Genomic DNA, 9,661 nt, shown 5'->3' on the forward strand with positions numbered 1-9,661 from the left:
TTGGACGGCAGCCCATTCACCATCCTGACAGACCACAAGCCATTGGTACATGCATTCATGACAGCGGGAGACGCATGGTCAGCAAGACAGCAACGGCACCTGGCTGCTATTGTAAAGTCCCTGCTCAACAGGTTTTCTATGAAGAACCTCCTGTTTTCTACGGTGCCTTCACACCTGACCCTAGGTCGTGGTACTCAGCCCTATTTTTTATTATGTAACTGTACATTTATTACCTATTCATTTCTGCCCTTATACATAGTTTATGTGTCAGAGTATTTTTGCATCTAATCTACTATTGTCAATGGTCACGTTATCTGTATGTACCTGTCCTGTTTTGTATAGAGAATAGTTTTGACCTCGGGTCACTTGTATGTCTTTGTATTGACATCCGCGTTCCACATGCCACCTTATAAGTAGGCTGTTTCCCTAATAAACTAGCAGTTCTTGTCTACCTGCGCTTTCTTTCGCACCCTCTCACAGTGGTGACCCCCGGAGTGGTTCCCGGAGCCATTAACGGACCCAAACAGCGATTTAGTCTTGGCCCGATGATCCACACCACGCCTCTAACGGACTAACTACGGCGCTCTGTAACAAAGCGTTCGGGTGTTACCGACCCTCGTCGGCAAATCACTGGCGTCATTAGCAGACCCACATGGCACGCTCCCAAGTGCATATTGACGCTAGTGTCAACTCACACTCCAAGTGAGAGTGCGGAAATGAGCATGGATGCGGACATTCCCTCCCACATACAAATAACTGCAAACTTCTTGGAGATAGGCATCTCACTCACGCCCTCCCCCATGCCAAAACGGGCACACTCCTCCACGCCAGTACCCGCTCCTCGCGTGATGCCCCAACCGAGGGCTGCCCTCACCATAAAGCTGCCGCCATTCCCCCATCAGAACCCGGCATCATGGCTCTACAGGGTCATGGGGCAATTCAGGGTGGCAGGCCTGACCGACAAGGTGCTGAAGGCAGACATCATGATCAACACCCTACCGGAGGAGACATACAGAAAAGTCGCCCCGTGGGTGATGTCAACCTCGAGCTCTGCCACCTACCAACAACTAAAGGCCTCCCTCATCGAGACCTGCTCCCTGCTGGTCTCCGAGAGGGCCGCCCGCGCCCTCAACCTCGCTATCAACCCCCAGCAGGACACGAACCTCCTGGAGACGTAGCACGCCCTCCAGGACCTCCTCCTCCTCCCGAGACAGACAGCAGCGGCAGGCACAAGGAGATTAGCCTGTCAAGGGAGATCCTCCTGCGGCAGCTCCTCCCGGAGGTATGTGGTCAGATTGAGGAGCCCTACACCCTGCAGGTTGAAGACCTGATTAGAACGGTGCAGCAGCTGATTGACCCCACGAGGGCAGCGAAGCGGGCATCCACGCCCGCACACCCCATCAACTGCCTCCAGCCGGAGAACCCCACCGCAGAGGACATCAACTTCATCGCCAGGAGGCGGCCACCCCATCACCAGAATAAGGAGAGGCTGGGGCTTTGCTACTACCACTGGAGGTTCGGCAAAGACACCCAGAATTGCGAGGCCCCCTGCCTTTTTGCCCATCCAAAAAATGGGGGAGGCGGTGGCCACCCTCACAGGCCGCCATGGCAGCAGCACCCAAAACACCAAGGAGCCCCACGCCAGTAGGCTTCTACGTCCGCAACACCATCTCCGGCAGGATGATGCTGATCAACACTGGGGCAGTGCAGTCAGTGTTCCCGCCTTCCAGAGAGGACCGCAAACGCCCCCCGGACCCGGCTGCCTCCCTGACAGCCGCCAATGGGTCCCCCATTCTCTCCTACGGCATCAAGCTCCTGTGGGTCTCCATCCTGGGCCAGAGATACAAGTGGAACTTCATCATCATGGACGTGAGGACCCCACTCCTGGGTGCGGACTTCCTGGCTCACTTTGGACTGGCAGTCGACGTCGGCTGCAATTGTAAGGTGTCAAAGAAACGAGCAGGTAAAGGTTACTGCTGATTTATTACAGATCCAGGCGGCTTATATTGCGGCCGCCGACTGACGCCGGGCCGTGAGAGACAATGGAATTGACTGTGACCTGAGGTCGAAACAATAAACAATAATATGCAGTGAACGAGTACGAATTACAATACGAAACATACAGAGACACAATATAGATACAGTCTTGATGCCTGTGAATGAAGAAACATGTGATACACAATGTGTGACATTCGTATAAATACCATAAAGTAAAAATGATTAAAATGCGTGACCTGGCACGTTTTAGGCGTGACTAATTTAGCTTGAAGAAAACGGGAAGTCACCAAAGAAAACAAGCTCAGCGGAGACTTAATTAATGGCGCCACGAAACACTATCCTGGCGCCGAATTGGTGACTTTACAAATACTTCCCAAGACGAGGACGCGCCTGATTAATCCCCTGTACCTGGTGGGACACTGAAGGGTGCCGCGGCTCCTTGAGGATAACTGAGGGGCCTCCCGCCTGTGAGGCTGCTGTTTGGGCGGTCCCTTCCTGGGGCGGCCGCGCCTGCGGTGGTGAGGGCGTGCTGGAGTGCGTTTGGGCGGAAGGGTGCTGCGACGCTGCCGGGACTCTCCGACAGGAAGGCGGGCTTTAGCCGGTCATGGAAACCCAGTCGTTCCTGCCTGGAAGTGCCAGCCGAACGCCTTGCTGTTCCGTTCCAGCACGCGGAAGGGTCCCCTGTAGGGCTTAGTTAGTGGTGGACGGACGGCGTCGACTCTGACGAAGACGTGGGTGGCGGATGACAGCTGTGGCGGCACGAAGGTGGTTGCTCTGTCGATGTATGAGCGCCTGCAAGGGGGCGAACTTGCCGCCACGCCGCGGAGCCTCTGCAGAGATGGGGAGTGGCGATCATCCGTCACGAAGCTCTCCCGGCACCACGAGGGGTTCCCCATAGGTTTGTTCAGCTGCGGATGGGGTGCCGTCGGCTCTGGGGCGGTCCTCAACCCGAGGAGGACCCACGGCAGCTGATGTTTCCAGTCCTCGGCGTGCAGCGGGCCATGAGGGATGACTTTGGGACCTGTGGAACGTTCAACCAGGCCGTTGGCCGCTGGGTTGTACGCTGTGGTGGTGTGGTGCGTGGTTCCCAGCAGTTGAGCCAGGGCAGACCACAGCTCGGAGAGGAAAGCGGGGCCCTGTCGGTTGTGATGTGGTCCGGGTACGCTGGCGGCTAACCCAACTGGAGAGCAGGGCCTCGGCGCACGCGCTGGCGGTGGCTTCTTGCATGGGCGTGGCTTCGGGCCACCTCGTTGAACGGTCTACCACCGTGAGGAGGTATCTGGATCCGCCTGATGGGGAAGGGGCCCGACGACGTCGATGTGGATGTGGCCGGCGGCGCCCTGGCTGTGGGGAACTCGCCTACCCCGACTGCATGTGACGACCCACTTTACTGGTCTGGCACTGCAGGCACTGTTTTGCCCAGGCTGTGGCGTCCTTTTGCACCCCGTGCCAGACGAACTTTTTTGAAAGCAGTTTGGCCGTGGTCCTGCCGGAGGGGTGAGAGGCCGTGGATGATGTCAAATACCTGGCGGCGGCGTGAGGCTGGAACCAAAGGGCGGGCTGGCCTGTGCTGATGTCACAGAGCAGACTGGGGCCTCCGGGGCGAGGTCACGCCCGCCACTTGAGGGATGTGATGGCGGTGCGGTATGCTGGGGTTTCTGGGTCAGCGGCCTGTTCTCTGGCAAGGTCCTGGTAATCTACACCAAGCTGCACTGCGTTCAACTCGACTCTGGAGAGGGCGTCTGCTACGGGATTTTTCTTGCCGGGAGGTACCTGACGGAACAGGTAAATTCGGCTATGGCTGAGAGGTGGCGCTGCTGTCTGGAAGACCATGCGCCCCTTGCTTCGTGAAAGCGTGAACCAGTGGCTGGTGGTCTGTGAAGATTGTGAAGGGCGCCCCTCCAGGAGGAACTTGAAGTGCCGAACTGCGCGGTACATCGCGCAGAGTTCCCTGTCGAAGGTGCTGTATCGGGACTCTGCGGATTGAACTTCTTGCTGAAGAAGGCGATGGGCTGGGGGCGTTGATGATTTGCTCCAGAACAGCACCGCAGGCAACGTTACTGGCGTCTGTCGTCAGCTGGAGGGGAGCCTTGGGATCTGGTGTGCCAAGGCGGTTGCCTTGGTGAGGGCGCCTTCGTCCGGGAAAAGGCCTGCTGCTGGCTGGGTCCCCAAGACAGGGACTTCGGTTGACCTTTTAGGACTTCCGTCAGGGGCCGTGGTGTGCGCGATCCCGGGATGAAGCGCCTGTAGAAGTTTACCATCCCAAGGAACTCCTGGACGGCCTTGATGGAGGTGGGTGTCGGGAACTTTGCTACGGCTGCCACTTTCGATGTAAGAGGGCGGACGCCTGTCGGAGATACCTCGTGACCCAGGAACTCTGCTTTCTGGACGCCGAATGTACACTTGTCAAAACGGACGACGAGGCCGTTTTTCTTGGAGGCGCTGGAGGACTGCTTTGATGTGCCTTTGGTGTTCGCTGTGAGACCTGGAAAATATGAGAATGTCGTCGACGTAGCAGACGCAGAATTTTAGGTCCCCCAGGATGCTGTCCATGAGCCGCTGGAAGGTGGCCCCGGCGTTCCTCAGCCCGAAGGTGGAGAAGGCGAACACATAGGACCCGAAGGGCGTGATGATGGCTGTCTTTGGTATGTCCTCTGGCGCAACAGGTACCTGAAAATAAGATTTAAGAAGGTCCAATTTAGTGAATATTTTGGCCCCGTGAAAGGAGGCCGTGAGGTCTTGCATATTGGGCAGAGGGTAGTGGTCGGGCTCTGTTGCAATGTTGAGCCGTCTGTAGTCGCCGCAGGGTCTCCAGGAGCCGTCCGGTTTCTGCACCATGTGGAGGGGGGAGGCCCATGGACTGGAGGCTTTCCTGCAGATGCCCATCCGTTCCATCTCCGCGAATGCTTTTTTCGCCTCCTGAAGGCGCTGAGGGGGAAGCCTGCGGAACTTCGCATGTGTCGGGGGCCCTTTAGTCACTATATGGTGGTATATGCCGTGCTTGGCTGGGGCCCCGGGGACTTGGCAAAGCTCGGGCTTAAACACCTCAGGGAACTCCGACAGAAGGTGTGCATACTGGTGGGGGGCGACGGCGCTGATGGTGGGTCTGGGTCCCGCCGTTAACGGGAGAGACCGGCAGGAGTCGGTATCGAGGAGGCGCTTGCGCCCACGTCGACTAGCAGGCCGGTGCGCCAGAAAATCGGCCCCCAGGAGTGGGGTTCCACGTCCGCGACGATGAAGTCCCAGGAGTAACTCTGGCCAAGGATGGAGATCGACAGGAGCCTGGTGCCGAGGGAGAGGATGGGGTTCCGTTGGCGGCCGTCAGGAAGGCGGCCGGGTCTGGTGTCTGGTTGCGGTCCTCTGGATGCTGGGAAGACCGACTTGAAGGCTCCTGTGTCGACCAGCATCATCCTGCCGGAGACGGTGTCGCGGACGTAGAAACCTACTGTTTTTGAGGCCCTGGGTTCTTCGGCTGCCATGGCGGCCTGTCCTGCTGGCCGCCGCCCCCGCTTTTTTGAACGGTTGAACGAGCAGGGCGGCAGGCAGTTCGGGCGCCCTTTCCGAACCACTTGTGATAGCGACAGAAGCCCGGGACCACCGTCTACTGTGGTTCGGTGGACGTCTGTTGGCGATGGCGTTGACGGGCTGCTCACGTCCTCTTCAGGCTGGACGGAGCTGACCGGCTGAGTGGCCGGTTTTAGCCGCAGTGAAGCCTTGACGGAGTCTGTGAGGTGTTGTGCCGCCTCTATGAGGTCCTCGACAGGCATGGTGTAGGGGTGAGCGATCTGGTTGCGTGCTTCCGGGAGGAGTTTGAAGGAAAATTTCCCGTGAAGCTTATCTCCTGCCGCTTGTTGTGCCACCCGAGACTGGTGTTGACAGGAGATCTACGACCATGCCCTGCGCCTCTTGGTTCGAGGTCGTGGCGTGGATTATTGGCAAGGTCGATAGCACGGGCGGCCCGCCGGCGATGGGCAGGGAGCAAGCTTCGAGGAGGAACTTTTTGTGGTGCTGTATGTGAGGGTGAGTGTTTCGGTACCGCGAGATGAGTTTGTTGTACACGTCCTCCGGAAGGGCGTTGAGCACTGTGTCGGCCTGTAGGATTTCGTCCGTGAGGTCCGCGATTCTGAAGTGGCTCTCCACCCTGCGCAGCCACCTCGATGGGTTGCCCTGCGTAAACGGGCGGCAGCTTTAGGGTGAGGGCGGCCCGCGATTGTGTTGCCCGGCCGTCGTGTGTCGGGGCGCTGGTGTGGAGTTGCGGGAGGGCCTCGATGCGGGGCAGCGGCGGCTGCGGGGGGAGGTAGGTAAACCTCGGAGTCGCTGGGTCCGCGTTTAACTGCATGAAGGAGGGATATCGCGTCCATGCTCGCTCCTTTGACCCTTACTGGAGTAGGATAGTTTCGCGTATAGCACGCACTTTCGTGCGCCGTGGTTCCGCTTAGTGACGCTGGTGGGGTACGCCGACGAGAGTCAGCACGCTCAAACGCTGGTTACAGCGCCGTGTTTAGGCCGCTAAGAGCGTTTTTGGAGAATCCTGGAGCCAAGACTGAGTCGCCGTGTGAGTCTGCTAATGGCTCCGGATACTCCGGGGTCACCACTGTAAGGTGTCAAAGAAACGAGCAGGTAAAGGTTACTGCTGATTTATTACAGATCCAGGCGGTTTATATTTAGGCCGACTGACGCCGGGCCATGAGAGACAATGGAATTGACTGTGACCTGAGGTCGAAACAATAAACAATAATATGCAGTGAACGAGTACGAATTACAATACGAAACATACAGAGACACAATATAGATACAGTCTTGATGCCTGTGAATGAAGAAACATGTGATACACAATGTGTGACATTTGTATAAATACCATAAAGTAAAATGATTAAAATGCGTGACCTGGCACGTTTTAGGCGTGACTAATTTAGCTTGAAGAAAACGGGAAGTCACCAAAGAAAACAAGCTCAGCGGAGACTTAATTAATGGCGCCGCCGAAACACTATCCTGGCGCCGAATTGGTGACTTTACACAATCGCCTGCTGGACACCGAGTCCTGCCAGTCCCTACCCCTGGCGCCAGGCCCCAGCGCACCCACGGCCCGTTCCGTCGCTCCCCACCAATACACCTCCCTCCTAAAGGAATTCCCTGAGGTATTCAGGCCCGAACTTCGTCAGGTGCCCGGGACCCCCGCCAAACACGGGATATATCATCACATCAAGACGAGGGGCACCCCGACGCACGCAAAGTTCCGGAGGCTTCCCACACAGCGCCTTCAGGAGGCCAAGAATGCCTTCGCCGACATGGAGCATATGGGCATATGCAGGAAGGCCCCCAGCCTGTGGGCCTCCCCCCTTCACATGATGCAGAAAACAGACGGCTCCTGGAGACCCTGCAGCGACTACAGGCATCTCAACCTCGCTACAGAGCCAGACCACTACCCTCCCAAACATGCAAGACCTCACGGCCTCCTTCCACGGGCCAAAATATTTTCAAAATTAGATCTTCTAAAATCCTATTTCCAGGTACCAGTAGCTCCAGAAGACATCCCCAAAACCGCCATCATCACGCCCTTTGGGTCCTATGTCTTCGCCTTCTCCACCTTCGGCCTGAGGAATGCAGGGGCGACTTTCCAGAGATGGACAGCATCCTGGGGGACCTGAACTTCTGCGTCTGCTACGTCGATGACATCCTAATTTTTTCCAGGTCTCACAAAGAACACTTGTGGCACATCTGGAAGGTCCTGCAGCACCTGCAGGAGAACGGCATCATCATTAGATTCGACAAGTGCACCTTCGGCATCGATAGAGTTGATTCCTGGGCCACAAGATATCCCCGGGGGACGTCCGCCCACTTGTATTGAAGGTCAAGGCTGTCGTCAGGTTCCCCACCCCTACCTCCGTCAAGGGCGTACAAGAATTCCTGGGGATGGTCAACTTTTACAAGAGGTTCATCCCTGGGGTCGCGCACACCATGGCCCCCCTGACAGAGATCCTGAAGGGCCATCCGAAGACCTTAGTGTGGGGCCCCGACCAGTAGCGAGCCTTCTCCCTGACGAAGGCTGCCCTCGCCAAGGCAACAGCCTTGGCCCGCCAGGACCCCAACGCCCCCCCTCCTGCTAACAATGGATGCCAGCAACGTCGCCTGTGGGGCCGTCCTGGAGCAGGTCATCAATGGAGCCCCTCAGCCCATCGCCTTCTTCAGCAGCAAGCTCAGCCCCACCAAGTCCCACTACAGCACCTTCGACAGGGAACTTTTCGCGGTGTACCAGGCAGTATGCCACTTCAAATTCCTCCTGAGGGGTACGCCCTTCACAATTTAGACAGACCACCAGCCGCTGGTCCACACCTTTACAAAGCTGGGAGATGCATGGTCCTCCAGGCAGTAGCGGCACCTCACAGCCATCACAGAGTTCATCTGCACCATCAAGTACCTCCTCGGCAGGAAGAACCCAGTGGCGGACGCCCTCATGAGGATCGAAATCAACGCTGTGTAGCTCAGAATCGACTATGAGGACCTCGCCCGAGAACAGGCCACCGATCCAGAGATTCCAGCTTACCGCACCACCATCACGTCACTGAAGTGGAAGGATGTGCTCCTCGCCCCTGAGCAATGTAAGCACTGGCCACCCCCGCCCACTGGTGCCCGCCTTCAGTCGTCGTCTGGCCTTCAACATCATCCATGGGTTGTCCCACCCCTCCGGCAGGACGACGGCCAAGCTGCTGGCGGAGAAGTTTGCCTGGCATGGCATACAGAAGGACACAACGGCCTGGGCGAGGCAGTGCATTCAGTGCCAGACCACGCCGAATTGGGGGTAGGCGACTTTCCCAGCCGGGAAGACGTTTCGGGCACATCCACATTGATGTAGTGGGTCCTCTTCCCCCATCAGGAGGAGCCAGATACCTTCTGACAGTCCTCGACCACTCCACCAGGTGGCCCGAAGCGACGCCCATGGAAGAAGCCACCGCCAGTGCATGCGCCGAGGCCCTCCTCTCCAGCTGGATCAGCCGGTTCGGTGTCCCGGACCATATAACCACGGAGAGGGGCCCAGCTTTCCTGTCCAACCTGTGGACCGCCCTGGCATGCCTGCTGGGGACCACTCACCACAGCCAACGGATTGGTGGAAAGGTTCCACAGGTCCCTGAAGGCGTCAATCATGGCTCGTTGCACTGCCGACAACTGGAAGTACCAGCTGCCCTGGGTCCTCCTCGGGCTGAGAACCTCCCCAGAGCCAACGGCGACCCGTCCGCAGCAGAAAAAGTCTACAGGGAGTCCCTCGTAGTCCCAGGCGAACTTATCACGGAGGACCGGGACAACCTGACAACACAGAGGCTCCGTGACAGAGTCGGAAAGTTCGCCCCTTGCCGGCGGACGTACACCGACAGGACGTCCCCCTTCATGCCTCCTGGTCTGTCCTCAGCCACCCATGTCTACGTCAGGAACAATGCCGTACACCCACCCTTAACCAGGCCCTACAGGGGCCTTTCCTCGTACTGGAGAGAAACAAAAAGGCATTCCGGGTGGCCATCCACGGGAAGGACGACTGGGTGTCAAGAGACTGCCTCAAGCCTGCACTCCTGGAGGAAGACATCGGTGGCACTCCCCAAAGCCCCCTGCAGGAAACGTCGCCCCCTCAGCCCACCCCGCCCACAGGAAAGTCACGTGGGCGCCCCCGTAA

Source organism: Macrobrachium rosenbergii, chromosome 51 (assembly GCF_040412425.1).
Source record: "Macrobrachium rosenbergii isolate ZJJX-2024 chromosome 51, ASM4041242v1, whole genome shotgun sequence".
NCBI lineage: Eukaryota > Metazoa > Arthropoda > Malacostraca > Decapoda > Palaemonidae > Macrobrachium > Macrobrachium rosenbergii.